The following is a 22,267-nucleotide window of genomic DNA, read 5'->3' as shown; positions in this document are numbered from 1 at the left end:
TATGTTCACAAACACCCAATGAGTTAAATAACATGCAGAGCTCCAGGCAAGCAATGGCTTTTCTTTCATGATCTTTTCTAATTCCATGAAAATGACCAACAACATTTGTGTTTTAGATTAAACCATTTTCTGTCATCATGCTGCCATGCCAACAAACCAGCAACACATAAAAGAAGTTTCTCCATACACCTATAGTCTTTACAAGACTGTGTCTTTCTATTTGTGGTCACAACACATATTGTAATTCTGAGAACAGAAGCAATATCATTGAAATTCTGAAACTCTATTCTTCTACTCAGCCAAGCCTTAGGAATCAATTACAAAGCAGATATAGGCATTATACATCACCTCAATATCAAAATGATCTAATCTGCTCTGCTGCAAAAGTCTAGAGGAAAAATAGTTGTAAAAGCCCAACAAATTGAAGTTTTGTTTTTCTATTCCAGTGAATGAAATTAAAGATGCCTCGGAAATATCCATGCCTTCTCATTAATTTTACAAGAAAATAGAATAATGCAGGAATGGGCTTTAGACTACTTCTACGTGGAAAATAGATACTAATGGCATTTCACAATTCTAGATTCAAAGACTATAGTTACTGATCCTTAATCCCAATCTAATGGTTGCATGTTTTTTGTGGTCAAATGCCTACCTTACTTTGTGAATTTCCAGCAAAAGCCAGTGAACATATTGTAGGATATGAGGGGAGGGTTAAGTGTTCTAACATCTTTGCTGTGGTTGTTATTATTATTTGAATTATGGTGCATCTAGAGTTCTAAAACACACTGAAGCCCCACTGGGCTACATCCTATGCAAAGACAGTAAAAGACAGTTCCTGTCCAATGGTATTTACAATGTAAGTACTTTGAGCATTTCATAAAGGCATGAAGAGATGTACAAAGGCAAGCCCAAACCCATAATTTTTGAGGCCGATTACAGGGATTATAAATCCCATTGGTATCTTGAAAATACTTTGAAATGTTAGGGGAAAGAAGTGTTGGAAAAACTCAGTCATCCTGCAAGCATAAGTCCCTTCAGTAGCTATGCAGTAGCAACGGTGGAAGTTTCAGTAAATGTTCAGAAACTCATGAGCAAATAAGCCTAAAGATCTATAAATCAGGTTTAATGGGAGACACTCTTCAGTACTAGAAATAAATCAGATATATTTATTACAGTATCACTACCAGCAATCTGAGACCTACTGGTACAACATTTGATTATTTCCCCTTTGGGATTCTTGTCTTATCTATGAACAGGTAGGTTCATCCTGAATTTGATTATTTCTGGAACTACTGCCATCACATGATCAGTACATTCTAGATGGTTGATGCTATATATTTCTGGCTTGAGTCACACCTCCTGAGTTCTTTGAGGGTGACTTCAAAATATACTAACCATCCATACAAGGAGGATATCAGAGTTACAGTCGGTTTTGATTTTTATTTTTTATTTATTTATTTACTTTTGCTGGGAAGGGAGATTCTGCAAAACAAGAGTTAACTTTTTCACAATGCAACCCAATCAAAACGAAAAATTCAGTACAACTGCTACCATGGATTGCAGTGCATAGCTCAATCAGTGTAGAACTGGTACAGTGACAGTAAGTTTTGTTCTTGAACTTACCATATCAGTAGACCTGGCAAAAAATCTGAAAGTTTGATTTTTTTTTAATTTCCTGGTTTTTTTCAAATTTTGAAATTTAATTTTTAATACTGAATTTCAAATTTGTTGAGAAATGGGGGAAAGGGTTTTCACAAGAATTTAGTCAAAATTGTATCCACATTTTTTGTTTTGTTTGCAAGATTTTGAAATTTTGAAAACTGTTGGCAACCTGTACAAACAGGATACATCTATGCAGGTTTATTTTGACAATGTATCCTAGAGGGATAGGGTTTTCACTGTAGGTATGTCCTGCTTACAGAGGGTCAGTAAGTGAGCAGAAAATACACTGGTGAACAAATGTGGTAGGCCTGAGAAATTCTTAACAAGAGATTCAAAACAATTGTGCACTGCATTGTGTCAACAATCTTTAGAGCTGAGAGAGATATTTAACTTTGCTTTGGAGAGGAGGGTACTTTTACAGTGTCTATAAGCTAGAATCACAAAGAATTTTGTCTCCCAGGAACACAATCCCAGATTTTAAGCTTGTGGATATTAGTGTCAGTTTCTGTCATCTGAGCAAGGATGAATGACCTCAGTTCATCGGAAAATTAGTCTAGTAGCTAGAGGGAAAAAAAATAAATTAAAAAAGGCTCTTTGCTTATGAAGCCTAAGGCTGTGACATGAAATGTATCACAAAATTGCTTATTTATAAAACATTACTTTTTAGATTTACATTTGTATCTCACCACTGACCAGGCTTGTTCCCTGGAAAATTAAACTGTTAGATTTTGGTTTTCATTCTCCAATTTTGTTCTCCTCTTTTTTCAAACAATGAGAAGAAAATGAAAAGAGAGGTGGAGAAAAAGAGAGAGAGAGGAGGACAGTTGGCAACCTAAAATACTAAGTAAAACTAAAGTACTGATATCTACCACAGCGCTTAAGATAAATGCTTTTTCCACAAACATGCTTTTTCATCTGTTTCTTCAAATGACATTGTTGATGAGCAGCAGTGTGGTGCAACATAGAGCACTGGATTTGAAGCCAGAATATCTGGGTTCTAATCCTAGCTATCCCCTTGATCCTCTGGGTTCTCATAGAATCATAGAATATCAGGGTTGGAAGGGACCTCAGGAGGTCATCTAGTCCAACCCCCTGCTCAAAGCAGGACCAATTCCCAATTTTTGCCCTAAATCCCTAAATGGCCCTCTCAAGGATTGAACTCACAACCCTGGGTTTAGCAGGCCAGTGCTCAAAGCACTGAGCTATCATCATAATTTTGCCATGAGCAAGTTAAGATGGTAATATCTTTGGGGCAGAGATTGTCTCTCACTATATGTTTGTGCAGTGCTCACCACAGAGGAGTCCTAGTATCTAAGTGCTACCATAATACAAGTAATGAGACCTTTTTTTGTTGTTATCTAGCTGATAAAATTTCACTTTGCTTCACCTGGCTGGGAGACAAGGGAAAAATCAATTGGGAGGTAGGATAGAGAGAGAGAGGGGGATGATCTGTCAGTGGTGGGTGCTCTTAACCTCAGAGGAAGGAGAACATATCTGGATTCCTCACATCATCTGGAGATGGCAAGAAAAATAAAATCTAGCTTGGATAGGAGAAGCGAGGTAGTTGATTCTGGGAAGGTAAATAGCCAGGTGAAAGTCCTACCAAAGGCTTCCCAAACTATGGCCTAGTAATTGTTTCTCATACAGCAAGGTCTACACAGTGTGTGATCATATAATTATCTAAAATATTCCCAATAGCCCTGTGGCATGCACACGGGAGATAGATGCGTGCAGTAGAGCTAAGTAAAATTTTTCAGCTGGAAATATTTTTGGAGAAAAATGGAGATTCAGTGACACTGAAATGGTTCATGAATTCATGTGAGTTTTGCCAAATTCATTCAGTCAGAATCCTCCCCAAAATTCTGAAAGTATTGAAACATTTTAACATTGTCAGAATGAAATGTTTTGATTTTTTTGGTCTGAAAAACCTTTGTTTCTCAAAATTTATTTAAATTTTATTATTTTAAATCAAAACATTTAAAAATGGTTGAAATTGAAACAACAAATTTTGTCAAAATGAAACATTTTGTACAACTCCCCCCCCCCATTTATTTTTTACTTCTTGATTTAAAAAAAGCGGGGGGAGGTTATTGGTTCAACCCAAAATGAAATATTTTACAATATTTTAGAATTGCCAGTAAACCAAAATATCCATTATTCACACCGTTCTAGTGTGTCATATATGTTAGTTTCAAGCCAAGGATTAGTGTTTGTCTGATTAACTCAAACTGCTTCCATAAGAGAAAAAACAAAAACGTAACAGTGGATTAGCATGAGAGCAATCTCACAGCCCTATAATACTTCTGAGGCCCTACTTGCTTCTAGCACACAAGGACAAGCTCCCTGCTTAGATCTCACACAGGCATACAGCGTGGAGTAAATACGCAGATCTGGCTGGGGCTGCAGGTCAAATAGGGCTCTCAGAAGGAATACAATAAATGCTTTAAAAGGGTATTCAGAAAAGAGAAGACAAAATTCCACATGCACTGGGACTGGATACCATGCTATGGGTTTTCTGTTTATTTTCACTTTACGTCATGTATATGTTATTTACAAACAAAAAACCTTCATTTAATGTTAGTTAAAGTGGCACTCATCAATATACTAAATTATTAAATTTTAGGAAATACCAAATTAAGGATTAAAAGGAATTAAAAGGTTTCAAAGTCAAGCACTCTCAAGTTAGGAAATGCCACAAAGAACTTCGCCAAGGCAACTTTAATCTGGCCTCCCTCTGCATATGCATTCTAATACAGCCTTTAATTACAAGCAAAAGCGAATACCTCTGAAAAGTTTGATGCACATGACTTGCCCAGCATTATGTAGGAACTCGGTGGCAGAAGCAGAGATACAGTCCAAGTCTCCAGGATGGCATTCAACTTCCATAACCACAAGATCATCCTTTTCTTCCTTCAGTTCCCTATCTCATAACTACAAAGCTTTTAACTCTGGAACAAATGAGCCAGGAGTCATACAAACAGCAGACTCCTTCAGTCCAACCTTGATTCAGCTACAGAACAGATCCGTCTTATGCACTGAGTGAACCAGGGGTCCTGTGTAGAAACTAATATGGGATAATATAATTAAAGGCTGTTTATAATGTATATGCACAAAGGCTCCAACTAAAGATTGTATGGGTAATGTTCATCCTGGCCCTTCCTATCTTTAAATCTTTTAATCCTCAAATTTGTATTTTGCTACTTTCTTACAGTTTAGTTTAAGGTTGCTCTAATCAATAATGATAAATTATTATTTTTTGTAAATTTCCTTCATTTTAATAGAAAGAAAATGTATATGTGCTGTTTAAATAATAAAAATTTTTCTTCAGTGTATATTTGTTATCTTTGTGAGACTCCAAATTTCACCAACTAGTGTCATGTTGACCAACTGTAAGGGTGTGTACCAGGCCCTTTGAAGCCCCCCAGAAGGCCCTCCGGTCCTACCACACCTCGCCCCAGAAGAAAGGCAATAGAGTGGAGTCCTCCAAGTGGTCTCCAGAGGTTGCAGGGAAGGAAGCCAATCAGAGTCTGCAAGGCTCATATAAAAGAGAGTTGCAGGGCCTGCACAGCTCAGTTTCTGGCTGGAACCAGAGGAGGAAACTTGCTGTTGCTGGCTGGCCAAGGAAGCTGCAGCAGCTGGACAGAGCAGTCACTGGCTGGGACACTCAACACAGAGACTGGGGAGAAACCCTGCTTAAGCAGAAATAGGACTGTGAAGCTCTCCAAGCACAGAGGCCTGGGAGAGAAAGCCTTGACAAGAAGGCCAGGGACTGTTATAAGTTCACCAGGTGAAGGGGTCTGTGAGAAAGAACCCGGAGAGATCAAGGCAGAGACTGTTATGGACTCTTTAGGCAAGGAGGCCTGCAGGAGATCCTGCTTAAACAGGCAACAGGCCAAGGACCCAAGAAGCTGATCGGAAAGAGTGGGAAACAGGTCAAAGAATGCAGCAATAGACACTAGCAAAGGAAGCAGCAGGTGGCTGCTAATCATAGGATCCCTGGGTTGGGACCCGGAGTAGTGGGTGTGCCCGAGTTTCTCCAATCAGCCACAGGCTGAGTGGTGAAGGGCCCAGGAAGCAACAAGTTTCATTTGGAGCCCAAAAAGGTTTAAACAGGCCCAGAGATGGGACTGAGGACTTTGGGGAGGGGCCAACCATTTGTTGAACATTGTTACCCGGTAGGGGGTTGTTTCGTTATTTCACATAATGACTGTGTATGACTCGGCTGGAGGGCTGAGTCACTGAAAATCCACTTGAAAAGAGAAACTACCTGCAGAGGGTACTGCAAAAAACAGAAGAGTGCAGGCATGCAGCCGGCCAGCAGAAGGCGCTCACGAGAGAGGAGTGGCCATGCTTTTACACCAATATCTTGAAAGTCATTTAAATTAAACTGTATTCAACCAAAATACAATTTAACGCAACTGCAGGTTTATTGCAACTTCTAAATTACACTTATTTTTAATTGTGGAACAGAGTAGGGACACTCAGCTATAATTTCCCACCTCTTACAAAAGGTACATATTGAGAAAGCCACAGCCTTTCTAAGATGCTATAAACAGTATACAGGAATTCATGTAACCCTTTCTGAGAAAAGTAATAAAACACCCTTCGAAAAGAAATAGTGTAACTTACCCCAATACAAACCCAAACAAGTGAAGCAGGAACTTATCCAACCCCAGACTGCTCTCACTGCAGCTCCTCCTGGGACCCTTCTTTGTAATGATATCATGGTTGTCTGAGGGAAATCAGTTAGTAAAAGCAGCTGTTGCCATGACAACCATACCACTAGTGACTCCCCCAGCTATGCAAATAAACTGGAAGGAGAAGGTGATGAGTAGCTGATTACCTCTGATGTCACAACCTCTCAGGCAGTCACAGGGGGCAGCAAACATGCACTGTGTAAGTGGGAGGGAAAATAATCAGGCTTTGCTAGTGTTTCTGTTTTTCCAAATTTCCCCAAAACCAACAACATACAAACACAAAATACACATTGGTGATCACTCCATACATTAATTAGTGGCTGAAATATGGTTTAAAATCCCCTTGGCTTGTTTACAAAACAGAGTTCTGAAAAAAGCTGAGGTACAGACCCTGTACCTGACGCAACCTTAGCTTTGTCCCACTAGTGCGAGCCCACGCTATTGTCAGGAATTGAGGATAAGATGCATCTCAGAGGCCACATGGTAGGCCTCAGAATAGAGGTGTTTCTTTCGTTTTAAAACATTTTACCTGAAGCCTGAAAAATAAAATTTTCTGGGGAAAACTTGCTGATGGAGGGCCAGATTCTGCATTTAGATTTGCAAAGTGAACTCATGGATATAGGCAGAATTCCACAGACTTCAGTTGGATACCCACACAGTTCTCCTTCTTGGACCAAGCCCAAAATTTTCTGTTGTGCATGCTGTTCCATGCCATCGGCTTCTCTGTTATATTGTGCAAGGTCTGTTTAGAAATTTGCTCACAAGTCTGGCTTGCAAATTTGGGCAGCATTTAATTTAGAAAACCCTGCAATGCACAGCCAAAATAATGGAAACATTTACATTATCAATTACCTACTGTCTGAACAATGATTAGGGTAGTAGACTTTTTTAAAATCCCTTTCTCCCTCAAACCATAGTTTCTTTTAACTTCAGTTCTGAAGATATTATTTGGCTATTTAATTCTGTGTCTGTGTTCTGCTATGATACATCTGGTAGTCTTAGCTAGGCTGCATTATCACAACATGGCTCCAACAGCAGGGTTCTTAAAACAGAATGTAAAAAAGCTCCATTGTTTTGAGTTGGGGTTAAAAAATAAGATTTTCATCTGAAAATAGTTAGATAATTAAAATGATTCATAATAACAAGCACTAAGCAACAGCCCATGGCTCAAACGCAGTGGTGGGTAATCTATACATCTCCAGTGGGTTTCCATCATTGCAGGATGATTTCAATGTCTGTGCTTACTACTTATATTTACTAAAGGAACTGACAGTATCTTTTATCTATTTGGCCTTCTTAACTGTCACTGTTTCCTTTCTCAAGTACCACCATTATATCTTAGGCCAGCAGGTGAGACTAAGCTTCTGCTGTGATAGCCCTTGGTGCTTGGAATTTGGTTCCAGTCGTGTCTCTACTTTCTTGTCTACCTCTCTCTGTTTAAAATGATTAAAACACAATAGTTGCACAAACATTTCTTTGTTAATCACTTTCAGCTCCTGTACAGTGAACCACCCTTCTTTAATGATGCTGCTCTGATTTATGTTTGTTGAGGGTTTATGTTTAACTTTATGATTTTAAAATATTATTTAGGGAATGACATAAGTGGACTTTATACAGTGCATTGTTACTATGTAAAATAACCAGAGTCCTGTTCAAAGGAACTTGCCGTACAACACAAATACAAACTCTGGGTTAACAATTCAAAGGAATGGAGATATGGGCCTAGGTCCTGAAAATGCTTCAGCTTGCATATCACTTTACTTAGGGGATATTTACTTCTCTGGGAGTACTCATGTGAATAGAGTTACCCTGTCCTCAAGTGTTGGTTATAGAGTCGACAAGAGGACAGATCATCACTGAAATATTTTGCAAAAGAACAGTGTTTGTTTCTTTGTTTGAAGAAGATGATGAAAGGTAGGGAGCTATTGTTTCTTTAGAATATTTTAATTTTGTAAAGCACACCAAATGCTCTAGGGGTGAGGAAGATGGGGACACTGTGAAAAATAGTATTTTGTATTGCTTTATATGATCTAAGAAATGCAGGGAATAACTTCAAGCTGAGAAAGTTTACTACAATTGTTAGTGGTTTTGAGACTCTTTGGATCTTAAATACAAAAGTGTAATGTATTTACACTAAACTTTAAAACTAGATACTTGTATGCAGATCCAGAAACAAATTTAAATTGTAAATCCTCTCCCAACCTTGGCTTTACCTATGTATTTTATAATTATTGTGACAGTTCTCGGGTCATTCAGGACTGTGAGTCACCTTGTCACCCACGCCTCTAGCGTGATGGAGTCCCTAACACTAGCCTTTCAGCCACTTAAGCACTTTCCTCTATGCTATGCTAACCCTGTCTTTGCCTTGCAAGTTAACAGTAGGTGCACCCCCATCCCTGAATGCTTTTGAATCATTCCCATGTGATATCTAGTCCCTGATTCTGGCTACTAACAGATATCCCAAATCCCTCTGCCTCCAAAGAAACAGCATACCTCAGTTTACTAGTTTTACCTTAAACCACTGTTCCTGAAAATGACACAGCACTTGTGAGCACTTATAATAAAACAAAAGTAGGTTTAAGAAAGAATAAAGATTTAGCTAGAAACAAGGGAGAGTGGTGGAAACAAAGGATTACAATACAAAAGAAAATAATAAAATGCAAATCTGGGTGTACACTTCTGAATAGTTACCTTTCCTATCTAATAAAGTAGGTTTTCCCCCCAAACTTCAGTCTGTTGCAGAGCTGGTCATCCCATACATACATCATGATGTGATCCCACACCACTCAGTGCTTGTTTCCCAAGCCCAGTAACAATGGTCCACTGTGACAAGCTGTTCCATGAATGCCAGCAGTAATCTTGAATTATTTGTTTCCATGGCAGCCAGCAGGTCAGGCATCACCGATTCACTCTCTGAGTCACAGCTCATGAAATACTGGAGGACTAGGCACATTGTGTTCATAACCCTCATCACCAGACTGGCACACTGCTCGGGATCCATGCTGTCAGGCAGAGATGACAGGCACACAGTTTATAAGAGCTGTTGAAAAATGGCATGAAATGAAGTAGGAAGCCCATGGAATGACGAGATAGAAAGAACTGCATTACGGGATGGCGAGCATATCCTCATGATGCATGGCAATCCATTCCAGAATTGCCAACAACAGAGAGTGGTGGTTGCACAGTGGAAAAGCTACCCACAATGCAACACTCTCTCTGCCAATGTAAGAGCAACAAATGTGGACATCCTTCACCGACACAAGGAGTGTTGTGTGGATCTGCACAACCAATGTTATTAAAACGACATAACCATCAACATAACTTAAGTCAACTTAACTGTAGTGTAGATGTGCCCAAAAGGAATTAAAGGTAGAACAGATTGTTTAGCATAAGTAGTTAGCACATATTTCAAGGGACCATTCTCGATGAAGTGGCCTGTTAACATCTCTCCAATCATAGGAGGGGATAAAAGAGGGGGAGGAAAGTGTGTGGGGGGGGGGCAGTTAGTGGGTACAGATTGTTGTAATAAGCCATAAATCCAGTTCTTCTGTTCAGTCCATGATTTTTAGTATCTAGCAAAGCTATGAATTTAAGCTCCCAGGTTCATCTTTTCAAGGTGTCGGGCGGGTTTTCTTTAAGGATGAGGACTATGAGGTCAGATGTAGAGTGATTACTTTGTGAAAAGTGTTCCCCCACAGATGATAGGGTGTTTTTGTCTTTTATCATCTTTCTGTATTAGTTCATTCAAGAGCATAGTGATTGTCTCATTTCACCCACATAGTTGTTATTGGGACATTTAATGCATCAGATGAAGTATATCATGTTGTGATAGGCATGTGTTCATAAATCTTGAAAAGTGTGTTTAGGGGATGTTAGTCATAGTAGAAGTGGAGATATGTCTATGAGTTTTGCATCTGTTGTTCTGGCAGGGCCTGGTGCTACTTTGAGTTGGTGTGTCCAGGTTCGTGGAGAGCTTGCTTCAGATGATGAGCTTGGAGAGGTTGGGGAGTTTGAAGGCCAGAAAAGGTGATTCAGGAATGATTTATTTCAGGATGTGATCCCTATTGAGTATGAGATTTAATTGTTTGATGATACCCTGTATGGATTCCAGTGTGGGTTGATAGGTGACAACTAGACGGGTGCAGTTGGAGAGGTTTTATTTCTGTATTGAAGGATGTTCTGTTTGGGTATTTGGACGGTCTATTCCATGATGTGATCTACTTCTCTGATGCAATATTTTTCTCTGGTAAAGGCATTGTTAAGTATTTTAAGGTATTTATCCCGTACTTTGTCCTTGGAGCATATTCTGTGGTATCTGAGTACCTGCCTGTAGATTACAGATTTCTTGGTGCATTTGGGGTGGTTACTGGATCTGTGAAGGTAAGAGTGGTGATCCATGGTTTCTAGTATATAATTGTCTGTAGCGTTACATTGTTCAAGCTGATCACAGTGTCCAGGAAGTTGATGCTAGTGTGGGAGTGTTTCAGAGAGAGCTTAATAGATGGGTGGTGGTTCTTGAAGTTGTGGTGGAACTATATGAGGGAGTTTAGGTCTCTCCAGATGATGAAAATAACATTAATGTATCTCTGGCAATGGTTTAATAGTGTATTTGTCCAGAAATTCTTCTTCAAAGTGGCCCATGAAGAGGTTGGGATACTGGGAACCACCCATAGCTATTCCCAAGGTTTGGACAAACTGTTTGTTGTCGAACATAAAATTGTTAAGGATGAGGATGAAATGGATGAGTTTGGCTATGTGTTTGGGGTGGATATCTGATGGTTGTCCACTGTCTTGTAGATATTTGAGGCAGGCAGTGATCCATTATTGTGAGGGATATTGGTATATAGGGAGGTGGCATCAGTGGTGGCAAGGATGGTGTTCTAAGGGAGGTTGTTAAAGCTGCAGAGTTTCTGGAGGAAGTTGGTTGTGTCCTGGAAGAAGCTGGCCCTTTGTGTGGTGAGTGGTTTGAGGATGGTTTCTATGAGTCCCAGTGTTCCGTCATTAAGAGTGCCGTGGCAAGATATGATGGGTCTGCCTCGGTTCCCTTGTCTGTGTATCTTGGGAAGCATGTAGAAGGTCCCTTAGGTGGGCTCATGGAAAATGAGACTGCAGAGCTTCTTTTGAAGTTGTTTGGGGAAGTATTTCATGATATCCATGAATTCCTGAGTAAATTGTGGTTTGGGGTCATCTTTGAGTTCTTCATAGTAGGTGGTGTCAGAAAGTTGTTGGTTTTCCTTGTTAATATAGCCCTCACAGTTGAGGACTACGATGGCACCCCCTTTATCTTCTGGTTTGGTCACTATTTGGTGGTTGGATTTCCTGGGCTGCATAGCTGTCATCTCAGGGGCATAGAGATTGTGGTGGATGTGATGTTTGTTAAGGATTTCACCTTCTTTTTTTCCCCTGAATTAATCAATGTGATGATCAAAAGTGTAGTTTCATCCACTGTGGGGTACTCAGATGATTTGTTTTTCTTATAACTGTCAGTGGGGATGTGGCAATTGTAGGTGGTGTCATCATTGCTGTGAAAGAATTCGTTGAGGCAGAGTTGGCGGAAGAATTCTTCTAGCTCTCCACGTTATTATGGTATCAGGTTCTGTGATGGGGCAGAAGTTTAGTCCTTTGGAAAGTACAGATAATTCAGCTCTGGTTAGGGGTAGTCTTGCTAAACTGATTATACTGGGGTTTCTTGTACTGTCCAGGTGGTGGTTCCCTGTGCCATGGTAGCTTTCTGTGGGTCTGGAGTTGTTGTAGTTGGTTCTTATGTTCTTATGCTGGATAGCTGTCATGCAGCGGGATGGGGGCAGGGGGAGTTATAGCCGTTTTGGATTTCTTGAAAGATTTCCCAGTAAGTTTCCTGATTTTTTCATTCTTTTAGCGTGATGATTTTTTGTTTGAGGTTTTCCCTTCTGGAGTATGTGAGGTGCAGTAAGTGGTTCCTCAGTTTTTCTGAAGTCCTTCTGCAGAGCTGTTTGGCATATTTGGAGTTTTATGTAGTGGTCAGAGGGTTATAGAAGTTGAGACCTCTGGCGATAATGTTTTGTTTCTTGCATTTGCTCAGAAAGCAGATGTCGCATTTTATAGCCATAGACAAGGTGAACCCTCATCTTGTTGTAATGTTTCTTTTTTACCTTCAAGAGGTTTCAGTTGTATGCAGTGGTCTCTGATGAAAGTCTTGAGATTGAGCAAGACTAAACAATTGAGCCTTGCATTGCATCACTGCTGAACACTGTGAGATGACAATTCCCTTGTGCCTGAATGGGACATCACCAAGAATTATTATCTCCTGGTGACTAATTTTTACACCAAGTCCATAAAGCATATATTCAATATAAATAATTCCTTATATATTTCCCATACATACAAGTCACAATGATTATGAATCTTGACAAGTTATGAGCTTTCTGTAGATACCTTACATGTTACTTTTTATGGACAAATATCCTGTAAGACATGTATTTGGTGTAGTGAGTTTGTCAGATGTGAGATGAGACCCTTTGCCAAGGGTCTTTGTGTGTCTCTCTGTCACACACACACACACACACACAGATGGTAAGGTACATTGAACTTTAAAAAGTTTAATAATTTAATACATGCAGCGCAGTCAGTATAAAAGCACATTCATCTTCAACCCCATAGACACATCAAAGCATCTCACTGACACTTAGAAAAATGTCTTCAAAAGTTATCATATTCTGCAGTTTGCAGAGCTGTGTGGCATAAGGAGGTGTCTTTGAAATAACTGAATTATTTACCATTCATTGTTCTTTAACAAATGTAATTGGGACTACTCAGCATTCCTAGGGACCCACAATGAATGCATTGAAGGCCACTTCTTCTCTCATTCTTATATGGATTTATTCCAGATTTATACCTGTATCACCAAGGGCAGAATTTGGCCCCAAAAGCAAAGAAAAAGGCACAGGCCTGTGACTGGTTTTTTTTGGCTTCCCTTCAGATGGATGATGCAGTTCCTCACATATTGTAACTGTCATCAGGGCAGACTGCTGCACTCTAGCATATTTCAGATGTTGAAGTGCTGGAGATTATAATGGCAGAGAACTGATGAAATATATAAATGAGTATATGTTTACTATAATCATGGCACAAACAAATTAAACGTGAAGACATTAAAATAGCAAGGCACAATTATTTATGCAAAATACCACATACACTGCAAAAACTCTTACAAACTCCTTTATAGGTAGGCTCTTTGACACATGTTTGCAACATACATTATATTTCTAATTTATTTATGACTTGATGGATCTCTAATTGACTCAGGATAGTGAAAAACAATCAAAGATTTTCTGAATCCAAAGCTATCATTTATAAAGCCTTGGGCAGCAAAAAAAAAATTATAATAATCAGGAGTATAATTTTCAACATCACACAGTGTGTCAGTCTAAGGACCACATTTTTGCAGTGACTTGTGAATTTATAAATATTTAAGATGCACATAACGTGTTTTTTCAATATACATTTTTCCTCAAGTGACAGAGACATTTCTCATGAGAACTATAGCTCAGAATTTTGAATGTTCTTTTGTCAACTTACAAGAGAAAAGATACTGCACAAGGAAGAGGAGAATCCTATTAGTGATATTTCTGTTTTATTAACATGTTTCTCTACTAATACGATGTGAAATTTTTACTAATGGCAGTTTTTGTATCAGGCTACCACCTCTCTTAGGTAGTTATTTTAGCATAGTTTACTATTTTCACTGCTACAAGAAAACCAGGGAGTAACAGAGACCAAAAACCCAAAGAAGAATTATTAAAACTAAATTGATTTTTGTGTTAAATATTATACATAGCTACAATTTTTACCACCTCTACAGAGCCAATAGAACATACAGGTTTGATTTACATGAGCAATACTTGCCTGATTTCAGATAATCTAGTTAATAATTTTGTCTCCATTTTTAATAATACTATCTAAGGAGCCGAAATTAATGTTTCTGCAGGGATTGTCAATTTTCCTCTGGCAGATATTGTATCTCACTTTATTCTAATGTTGGTGCAGCAGAGAGGGCACTGAAATATGTGTAAGGAGTCATGAGACCTGAGTACTGCTCTTAGCTGTGACTTTGACCCACACAGGCATTACCTACTCTTAGGGTTACCAGATGTCCCGATTTTATAGTCAACAGTCCCGATTTTGGGGTCTTTTTCTTATATAGGTTCCTATTACCCTCCACCCCAGTCCCGATTTTTCACATTTGCTGTCTGGTCACCCTACCAACTCTTTGCCTTAGTTTCCCTTATTAGAACACTTTGAGGTCTACAGAAGAAAAGTGCTGTGTAAGAGCAAAGAGTGACAGTGACTCAGAAAGGATGCTATGCACCTTCTGTGCAATTTTGAGTGCCCTCAATTCCCAATGAAGTCACTAAGTATTCAGGATCCTCAGTGTCATATAGGAGCAGAAGCCCAGCATTGGTAATGAGATACTAAACAGAGCCTTTCCATTTATGTTGCCCACTTAAATTCATCCCAAGTTGGTATTAACTAAGACTATGTCTACACTTAAAACACTACAGCAGCACATCTGTAGCCTTTCAAAGAGGTGGTAGCTAGGTCGATGGAAGAATTCTTCCATTGACTTAGCGCTGTTTACACTGGGGGTTAGGTCGGCATAGCTATGACTCTCAGGAGTGTGGATTTTTCACACCCCTGAACAACTTAGACAAGTTGATGAAAGTCTGCAGTGCAGACCAGCCCTAACAGTTACTATCTGATGGCTGTTCCATGACTGATATCTGCAATCTCAGTCCATTGCCCAGTGGATGTTATAAAACTACTCCCATAGTTGCTACCATTGTTTGCATTTGCGCAGGTGAAGTCAAAAACAGATTGGGTAATGAGTCTGATCTGCTCCCTCATTCCTACTGGTGTCACACCCAGGATAAGTTTCAGGCACATTGGAGAATCCTCCACTACCCGTTGTCAGTGGATAGAGGGTTTTAATGTATCAATCCAGCAAAAAAACTAAAATAGCATAAAAATGTTTGCTTCACAGAAACAATGCTTCTTATTGATTTCCTTTTCTGTATATCCAAATGAGCAATAATGAAAATACATGTTCAGTAGAGCACCTAAACTGTTTTGACATAAAATTGGGCTTTTTACTTTTCTTTTCTTTTTTAAGTCTATGGTTTCTACAGAAAAATTCAATTTTCTGTCAAAAAATACATAAGAATCAAAATAGTTTGATTTAGAAATGCTGCCGTGGGTCTTCTTTGGAGCTATAGTTCAGTAGCCTCATGTCCCCATTCTCCTTTTCTAGGTTGGACCCTGTAGCCATGCCTTTTGTGGGTCACCACTGAGAATGACAAATTCAGGATGAACTGCTGAGAAATAGGGCAAACACAATCCAAAACTGGTGGTTATTCTTTTATAAGATATACCAAACCAGCCACAAAAGTAAATTCCTGTTTCACCACACTGGCTAACAAGAAAACATAAAGGCAGTTTCCTCAGGCATTCCAATTCTTATATCACCACTAAAAATACTGGATTCAGAGATGAGTGGTTATTTACAACAGGTGTCATGAAATAATAGGTTCTTCTGATCTCAAAGGACCAGCCATACATCCAGGTCAATATGTAACTTAGATCTTACCCAAAAATCACGCTGGTGCCAATCCTTTAGTATCTAAAAGTTTATTCATAGAAAGAAAGAAAAGAAAGAAAATTAAAATTGGTTATAGGGAACAATTACATCCGGTAATGCCAAAGTCCTTGGTTCAGGTTTGTAGCAGTGATGGAATAAACTGCTTGCTTAAGTCAAGTCTCTGGAGTACATCCACAGCTTGGATGGGTCATTCAGTCCTTGGTTCAGAGCTTCAGTTTGTAACAAAGTCCCTGCAGAGGTAAGAAGCAGGACTGAAGCTTTTTTCACGTGGAGGGCACCCTATTGTTCTTACTGTGGAAAATTACAACAACAAGATGGAGTTTGGAGTCACGTGGGCAAGTCACATGTCCATGCATTTTGCCTAGTCACAGCAGGAAATTTCATTAAGTGTAGACCGACATCTCCCATGGTCCATTGTCAGTTAAATGTTCTTTCGATGGGCTACTCAATTTGAATAGTTTCTCCAAGATGAGTTGGATAATTACTTTGTGGATGTTCCCCCACGAGCAAACATTTGAAATCCAAGTATAGAGCCAAGACTCAGAACTTCACATGCAAAAATGATACGTGCATACAGATAGCATAATCATAACCAGCCAATCATAACGTTTTCACAGACACCTCACTCAACAACCTTTGTACAATATTTGCTGCAAATATATAACAGTGGTAGCAACAATGATCTATATGGTCATATTTTAATCAAATAATGTCACAGACCCCCTCTCTGGACTACATCTCCCAAGCATGGTCAGGGACTCCCATAATGCATCACCTACTCTCTCCAAGAGTTGAAACCATGGTTCACCATGGGAAATGAAGTTTGACTGGGGAGTCTGGCCTCTAGAGGAGAATGGGTGCATGGGGCATATGAACTACAACTCCTATAAGGCAATTCAGCAGCACTTCCAAACTGAGATTGTTCCATTTCCAGGCAAAAGTTTTTAGTTTTTGTATTTCCACCTAAACATAGCAATTTTCTGCTGGGAGGAAAAGAAAACACCCAAGCTTTTGGATAAGCTCTGGTGCTCAGCTCTAGAAATATTATTTGTTAGTTAAATGGAAAGCTTTCCCCCATTATTTTTTATTTACATTTCTTTACATTTATTTGGGAAAAAATAGAAACATTCTGAAATCTGAAAGACATTAGTCTTCGGATAGTTTTACTCTCAGGTATGTTACATTTAGGGTCTGAGACGCACTCAATATCTTTTTAGATTGGGACTTGTCAATTATTATATTTAATAGACTATTCTTGATGCATTGCGCTGATAGTGGGAAAAATTTCTCTCTCTGTTGAATTATATCTAGCTGGATCATCTGAAGTGATTTGAAAAGTATTTAATGGGATATTTCATCAAACAAGATCTGGAATGAAGCTGTATTGGAGAGGTCTGCAAGCAGCACAACAAAAAAAGATGAAAACGACTTTTACTTTGCTTAACATTTGTAACAAAACCAAAAACTGTGATGCAGTCATGGAATTTGGAGGGACATTCTAGTGCTGTGACCCATACCAGAAAATATACATTGTTCTGTGAAGTTAACAAATGAGGGAAAATTAAAGGAAAAATATTCTGGTTTTCACTATACTGGTGGTAAAAAAGTAGGTAGTTTGAAGAAATATGGAAGGACAGAGAGCTCATTGATAATGTTCACTACCTAGTGCAACATAGGACAGTAATTGGAAGAGAGCTAGCAACAGCTGTACCCAAACAAAATTTATAAGTAGGTGTCATGGGCTGTATCAGTCTTAAAATCAAGCCTACATAAGAGGAACTGTGGAGCTGTGATACCCCAGGATCACAATAGGAAAAAGACTATTTGAGTCACAGTCTGGTAGTCCCTTATTTAGTTGAGGGAGTAAGCTGCACCAGCCCTTTTGCTGGCTTAGGTTACTCTTCATTCTGGTCTGGCTCATCTGCACTGCTCAGTGCATTTGGAATAGAGAGTCCATTCGTTGCCCCTCTGTGCAGTAGGGGAGTAGCATTTTAATTTCACCATGAATCTGCAATGGTTAACAGTGTTTTATAAAAATTAGGAGGGTTTTCTGCATTGGTGATGTTGTTTTGTCAAAATAGGCCTCTTTCTGCCTCAAAATTGGTCTGTTTTTCAAGAGAAATCTTTTTTTAAAAAAATTAATTAAAATCTGCCGTTTTATCTTAGTTTTGATCTTAGAATCTTAGAATCAGTTTTGATACCAAAACACAGTGGTCAAGATTTTTAAAAATGGGTACCGCAAGTAGTTTGCTAATTCCACAATTAGACACTTAAATGTGTGATGTAATTTTCAAAAGTGCTTTCCCCTCTTTCAGTCCCTAGGAGCATTTAGTGGGCTTAGCACATTTGAAAATCAGGCTGCATATTTTGATGTCCAAATAGGGATGTGGGGGCCTGGCTTTTCGGACATATTTTTTGAAAATCTTGGCCTCTGTTATGAAATTTCATGTTTTCTACGAGAAGCTGCCATTTCACAAAAAAAAAAAAAGTTTGGTGCTCCTGAGCTGGAATTAAATTTTGAAATTTTTTCCACCAAATTTCACAAAAATATGTGTTTTTGATGTTTGTTTTTTGCAGAACTTTAGGGAACAGACACTGAACTCAGTTCCATGGGTGCATATTCAGAATACCTCCCTTACAGTTGATGGAGATGTACACCAGAGTAACCAAGAGCAAAATCTGGTTCCAAATTTGAAGCAACTTTACAGATTTTTAAATTCCCCAAGAAATCCACCTCTGGATCAAATATGATTTTTGAAGAAACAAGACAGGGAGGGAAGAATTAATTGTATTAACAAACATTATCATCAAAATGATTATTTAAGAAGAAAAAATAATTTCCAAACTCATTACTTATTACCATTTTATTATTGAAATGAAAGGGAGTTGAGTAAAGCAAATGGGATTTGGCCTTTAGTGCCTGATCCAATGTCCATGCAAATCTAGGGGAGTTGGATTGGTTGCTTAAAGCTTGATCCAACCCTCACATGTCAAGGGGAGTGTTTCCATTTGCTTTATATGCAGTAGAGTCCATCCCTTACTGAGCAATAGCTGCCTGGCACGATTCAGGACACAGAGGTGGGCAGTCTCTGCCACAAGGCACTTAAATGGTAAAATACTTGAAACACTAACAATATGAAGTTAGTTAAGGAAAGCAAATCTTGTCTGAAATCTTGTTTCTGAAAGTTAAATTGAGGAAGCAGTTTTCAAACAACCATCCCAAGCTGACATGTAAGAAGAAAGCATACCCTTGCTGCTCATGGCCAACGTGAAAATGCAGGTCTTTCTGCAACAGATCGGCATATCTCCACAAGAAACAACTGATGTGCCTTCTGAGCTCTGCTTCAGGAAGGCTTTATACTCCTCCAGAACTAAAATGAATACACACTGAATAAATAAGATCCTTATTTCTAATTGGCCCTCCATAGGAAGCTGTGTATGGATGTAAAGGTCTCTTGGATGCCATTTTTGCCAAGCCTAAGTCACGAGGGGCAGAAAGCTACAACTGAGATGTACGCTTTTTCAATTTTCAGAAAGCAGATTGACAGTGAAATCTATGTTTCTCCAAAACCCACAGTTTCACTGATATGGATCCAATTTCATAGTGTGTATTCTGCATTACCTGTGGTAAAAATAATAAAACGTGTTTGTGTTCTCTGCTTTAAAACCAGGCAGCCAGGTATGACCTAATTGTGAAGCTTTATTGACTTTGTTGGGTGTCTCTGAATATTTAAAGTCAGATGATCAGCTCAGGAATTTTCATATTGCAGTTTATTTATGGTAACATTATCAGCTATAAATCAATGGGAAACATTACTTTCACATGGAAACTGGAACCAATATTGCTCATATTTACTCAGCAGACAGGTGACAGGTCTAGTAATTTCATATATATCTTCTGTGTTGGGAAAAATAAATGTTTCCCTTTCACAGGATAATTCATTTTTATATACATTCGGTCATACAAAGTATCATGGAACACTTTACTGTGAGATAGGAGAGAAAGCTTTACTGAGTCTGGTGCAATAACACTCAGAGGCAGAAAGGGAAAACAACACAGAGAATAGGAAAGGAAAGCTGAAATGTAAAAGCAATAATGATGCAAGTAAATATGCCTAAACACTGATGGCAGAAGAGAGAAAGGAAGATTGAAGTAAAGGTTAGGGAGGAGGGGAAAAGAGTATTCACTGATTAAAGCAAAAAAGAAGGATTTTAAAGCAAGCTTTGAAGACAAGTGACTCAGTGGCTGCAACAAGGGATGGTTAGATTTGTTAATGTGAGGAGAAATTCTCAAGCGTGGATGTATAGAAGGGAACTAAGAAAGGGCCATGACTGGAAGACTGGAGAGATTGGGGAAAGGCTGTACATGGGTTCTTGTTTCGCTTCAGGAAGGTTTTGCATAGAAGCTTTTGGAAACCAAGTATTGAATTGGTTCTCTTGATGGCCAGTAAAACTCTGAGGTAGAGTAGAAAGATGGTGGCGCTTTCCTCCAGCACATCTAGGAGGAACAACAGCTTTTCATTTTTAATGTTTCATCTCCTTACTCTAGATTTGAGAGCACACACCACCAGGTCCTATCTAGAATCTGATGGAGCACCTCTGATCGGTGTTCCACTTCTATTGGGACTGATAAATATTTTTCACAGGTACTTGGAGAGGTGATGCGTTAATCTGGAGTTCTTGTCCAACTAACATGTAGGACAAGGAAAGAGTCCATAATCAACTTTCAGGCATTTGTCCTAGTTGCAGGGGGAGTCCTCTTCGGTAATGGGAGACAGTATGGTCATTGCTTATTCCAAACTTGAGTACTGGATCAGGCAACAGGAATGGAAGTATCAGGGCCTTTTGAATCAAGCACATAACATAGCACCTATCTCGTTCATGACCAGTTCCTGACCCAAAGAAGGAGCTGACTGGAGGATTCTGGTGGCGGGTAGTGACCTGTCCAATCCTTCCCTGTTGTTGTGACCTCCCATGTCCATTGGGTGATGAGGTAATGGCATAGGACCCTAAGCTATGTTATTAAAAAGTATTATTATTTCCTAGCTCAAGTAACCAAAATTATAAAAAAAAAAAAAACAGTGAAATTCAGAGCTATGTGGGTATAAGTGAGGCAGACTATGACCCTGTACTGTGCAAGGTTTCCAAATCCATCAACTGGGGGAGGAGGGAGGACTGGAGGGAGAGGGAGAATCAAGTACCAAAAAAAAACAGAAGTCTCCTTTGTAAGCTCAGCTCTACATAGAGTGAGCTGTTGTTATGCTAAGGCTCACGTCCTCAACCCTTCTACTCACTGCAGAATAGCTCCTGGCTGCTGTCAGGCATTTGTTTGCAGCATAGATTAACACATAATGAAGGTAGCTGTTCAGGGTGCAGCTGTAAATAATATTAAAACAAAAGAACACACTTCACAACTGGCTGCAACTCTCCACGGGCATGTTCTTAAAGAAATCTGATAAAGAATTAGACATAGTTCAAGCTGTGCAACATTCAGCACAATTAGCAACACTCTTGCTTGAGGGAAGACTTTTTACTCAAGTTTATCTCATACCACTAGCAATCCTAAAAGCCCCCTTCTTTGTTGTTAGAAACAACAGCCACTTTGCCAATTACCTTTCATGACTGTGTAATCAAAGCTGATGCCCAGAGTTCCCTTATCCATGCCTGTGGCTTTTAAATAATTATGTATTTCACCACAGAACATATAAGCAACATGGTCCTTTCCACAAAACACAAAAGAGACTTTGAAACAAACATTTCCCACTAAGGTTACCTAAACAAATATTCACCAGTCTCTCTCTCTCTTTGACAGCGTACAAGCGTTTTTAAAAGCCATTTTTTTTCTGCTTTAAAAACACCACACAACTAAATGCCATAGGTGCTATGTATGTCTCTATAAAAAAGTTTGCCATAATATCTGACAGCTTAATCACATTGCTATGCTCACTTCTTATGTTGATTCATACTTTAGTAATCATAACTAATAGTTTTAAATCCAACTGATTCTACCACCATGAACTAACAGTTTAATGTTGTTGGAATAATAATTAAAGTCCATCATATTTTTCAGTCCTCTGACAACTTCATTATATGAAAAGTTTGATTTAGGTTTCTTTCAAGTAAAGCTGTGAAGAGCAAAGGGATGTCAGCAAAATATGTCCCTGCATTTGATAGCGTTTTTCGTAGAACACCTGTTTTTAATGTAAATATTTTCTGCCACTCAAACCCAAGAAAAGGGACAGTTGTAAATTATTGTTTGAGAGGTTAAATTTGT

Source organism: Lepidochelys olivacea, assembly GCF_965140295.1.
Source record: "Lepidochelys olivacea isolate rLepOli2 genome assembly, chromosome: 8".
NCBI classification, from domain to species: Eukaryota; Metazoa; Chordata; order Testudines; family Cheloniidae; genus Lepidochelys; species Lepidochelys olivacea.
Note: the sequence above shows the minus strand (reverse complement) of the source record.